This window comes from Episyrphus balteatus, chromosome 3 (assembly GCF_945859705.1).
Source record: "Episyrphus balteatus chromosome 3, idEpiBalt1.1, whole genome shotgun sequence".
In the NCBI taxonomy this organism is placed as follows: Eukaryota; Metazoa; Arthropoda; class Insecta; order Diptera; family Syrphidae; genus Episyrphus; species Episyrphus balteatus.
In genome coordinates, this window is record NC_079136.1 from 130,387,778 (window position 1) to 130,391,857 (window position 4,080).

Below are 4,080 nucleotides of genomic sequence, written 5' to 3' on the forward strand. Positions count from 1 at the left end.
TTATTAAAAAAAAGCTCATTAATTTATCTCACAAGCCAAAAATTCTCTGTACACCAAGGAGTTACTGTTTTTTTTATTTTTAAATGCTTCTTAATTTGGTCATTCTGCAACTCAAGAATGAATATCAATGAAAAGGATTTTTTGTTAACGTACCAAAACACTTTGGTTTAGGAAATGGATATTGTAAATTTATTAACTCAATTTTTGCTGTCATTGTTAAAGTGTAATTAATATGTATGTATGTTTTATCTACTCTTCTTTTCATGTAACTAATAATGCGAAAACATACATTATAAGCATATCTTAATGAAATCAGAAATCAGAGTTGTTTTGCATTCAAATTACTAACATAATAAAAACATAAAATGAAGAGATAAAAATATGGATGTAACGTAAGGTATATTAATGAAATATAAGTAAGTAGGAACATGTATATTTAAAGAGGATTACATAAATAAAATAATTCTGAGACTGTTTTTTTTTCAATTGTGATAATGTTAAACCACTACAACAAAATAAATATAAAAAATACGTACTAAGTAAAATGGTGTAAGATTTCACATGATTATATAATATGTCTTAGTTAACTGGAATTTGTTTTATTTATTTTGAATGATTATATTTCCTATGAATGATTATATTTCGCACATACCAGATTTGAATTCGTAACGATCAACTTGTTTTTCTTGTACCTGTATTTCTTATTTAAAAGCCAATTTTTTCGACGGTCGGGTTTTATATTTTTACTTAAATTTTATTTCATTATTGAGAACAGTACTTGATTAAATAAAAATTATTGCGAGAAAAAATGCGAAAACAATGGCTAGAAAAAAAAAATTTCAGCAAGACTCGAACCCGGGTGTAAACAAATTTGGGTCATCAATTTTTGTTTGATAATAATTTTTAGCTGCTTTCCTTTGGGAATATTTATCTACTGCTTAGTACTTAAAATTACTTTGAATTACTTTTGTTCTATTGAAAAAGTAGTTCAAAGCAGCTCTAATTACTAAGCAGTAGATAAATATTTCCAAAGGAACGCAGCTAAAAATTATTATTAAAAAAATTGATAACCCAAATTTGTTTACTCCTAGGTTCGAGTCTTGCTGAAAAAAATTTTTTTTTTCTAGTCATTGTTTTCGCATTTATTTTTATTTAATCAAGTACCTATTGTTCTCAATACTGAAATAAAATTTAAATAAAAATGTAAAACGTAACCGTCGAGAAAATTGGCTTTGCTGAATTATACTTTTTGTCTGTTACTTTTAAAAGTTTTTTTTTTAAACGCTTTTCTTTTAACTTCGGAACTTAAAGAATAACTGGGCTTTGATTGTCTTATTGTGCGAATTTATAGAAGCTAATTAGAAACTGGTAAGTACCTATGTTTTCTTACAATTCTTGCTGGCAGAAAAATTTTAAATAACAGTTGTAAAGTAAACCTTCGTGATCGAAACATTTATTATACAGTCATATTGTATATAAATATATATATAATGGTCGAAACTCGTATTTATATCTGGCAAAATTTTCTTTACAGTGGTCGAGTGGGTTGAGATGCGTTATTCTTGGTATAATTAAATCTTTTCGTCCTAGGTTCGATTCCGGGTGAAAGAATTTTTTTTTGTTCTCTTATTTTTTTCTTTTTTATTGTTTTTAAAAAATAAACGGAAAATAAATAAACATTTAATGGAATTTGTACGACTTTCTTAAAAGCATCGCTTTTCAGAAATTATAGAATTCAGATTCTGTTTGCCAGGTTGATGTCCTAAGACTTGTTGAAGAAAATTCCTGGAGAGCCGCTTCGTATTCTTCTTCTCCAATGCTTCCACAATTTTTCTCAAAAACTACAAGCTCACATCCAAAGTTTGTTGAAGACAATTGGAGTCGTTTAGATGGCACTCTTCATCTTTTTTGTCAAATCATCTAATGAAAACTAGGTTAAAATAATTCCTGGACATCATTCATTTTGTGCATATTTTAATCCTTTACTTGTTTCTAACATCTTACACAATTTTTGGCGTTTAAAATTAAATGAATTAGAACTAGATCTGCATTTGTAATTGAAATTGCTTGAAAATTGTTGATAAATAGTTTCACAGAAAAGATTTGCCGGGAAATAGTCTCTTTGACAGATGAAGGTAACAGCTTCTTCGTGTTAGATTTGAACGAATGTTTACACTGAACAACATGCTGTAAAGCAAGGTTTGACGGCTAAAGATGGCTTACATTTAAAGACTTGTGTTAAAGACTTGCTTGTGTTCTATTACAATTAAAACAAGTTTGATGGTGTTCAAAACATTTTTTCTTGCTTAAAATATTACCTGGTTCATAAAACTATGCAATAATTTCAATCAATCAATTCAAATATTTGCTCAAACGTGGTTTTCAAACTTGTTGTTCGTGTAAATCAGTTCTGTCAACCCAAGATGTCCGACGTGTTCTTCCATGTAAACAGAACTACTTTCTACTTTTTGTATTGACAGTAGACAGATGTTTTTTTCTTCGTTAAGTTTTGTTTTTGCAAGAAAAAAAAAAAAACACTCCCATTGAATGGAACCATCAATACATTCTTTATTTTTCTAATTATTGGTTTGTGTTGCGTATTAATTAAAATTTGTGAATAGATTATTGCCTATTCCTTGGAAAAGACTTTACAAAAAAGCAATTAAACTGTAATTAAAATAAATAGATAAGCTGACGTCAAAAACTCAACATTATTTATGGCTACCATGTCTGATTGGATTGCCACAGAAAAAGGTGGTAGGTAATAAGTTGAAAAAACTTAATTAAAACAAATAAATGAAAATTTATATTTCCTTGTTTCAAGGTGACATTCGCCTAGGAGTAATGCGAACTTGCATGTCGTATAATAAGTAGCAAGTGTTTCACTCCCGAGCTGCATATGGCTATTGCGTCACCACCACGGTAATTCTTTTATGAAGCAGTAATTTCTCCACTTGGTTTCCATGTAGATGAAATCGATGAGCTACCATATCAACTTCCGAGTAGGTAGGCACATTAGGATATAAATAAACTTGTAGATACAATAACTTATATCTTATTTCATTTTTTAACAATTAGGAAATGAGCGATTTCTTGTGGACCCTGCATTGGACATTTACTCAATTAATTCATGATTAAAAACCGAAAGGATTAATTCACTGAAAAGAGTTGAAGTTTCACCTGACGATTGCTCGCAACATTTTTACTTTAAAATGGACAGAAATGAATAGAAGCTATTCCATAATTAATTTTTTTATTGAAATTTGAAAAATAAATAAATGTGTCGTGCGAGACGATGGCTCGCAACATTAAAATAATAAATAAAACAAAAATATCAAATGCATTCATTAAAAATAAAATAAAATACGTACACTAAGGTCCAATTTATTCACACTCCATTAAATTTAAAGTCACCATTAAAAAAGGGAAATTTTAAAATTTGTATGCGATTTGACAGTTTTATAATTTTTAATGGAGCCTTTAAAAATAATGGAGAGTGAATAAATTGGGCCTAAGAGCCAATTTTCCTATGAATAAATAATTCCTATGAATAAAAGTGTTTTTATCATGAAATTTATTCTTCTGATGGTCTAATTGACGATTAAAAATCAGGAGTAAGTTAAAAATAAATAATTTGGTCGTATGCGGGACTAATAAAATTTACAAAAAAAAAAAAAAAAATTAGCATCAGAACCAGGAATCGAACCCCGGACCCCCGACGCCGAATCCAGGCATCCAGACACGCTCGGCCACCGAAGAGAAATTTTTTGCCGTCAAAAGCTACGTTCTTGAACTTTATTATTCATATTAACCAGCCATTTAAAATTTTAAATATTTCTACTAATTGCCACCACTAAATTTAGAAAATGATCAAAATCCGCAACATAATTCATAACAATGAGTATGGTGTAGTGGATATAGTTGTTGGTCGGCAACTCACGATAGCAGGTTCGAATCCTGCAGTGGGCTATGAAATAAAAATAGTTCCAAAGTAAAGTGGCGACTGGTGAAGGGTGGAAGGTGTGGTAGTCACACGACAGGTGGGTGGAAGGTGTGGTTAGTCACACGACAGGGGTGGAA

General features: G+C 29.8%; 1 long non-coding RNA gene across 1 annotated transcript; it reads left to right on the forward strand.

The window, feature by feature from the left end:
- Positions 1–3,087: 3,087 nt before the first annotated feature.
- Positions 3,088–3,559, forward strand: LOC129916177 (uncharacterized). The gene is made up of 2 exons (XR_008772415.1): positions 3,088–3,377; positions 3,517–3,559. It is a non-coding gene; the product is annotated as an uncharacterized LOC129916177 (long non-coding RNA).
- Positions 3,560–4,080: the final 521 nt, after the last annotated feature.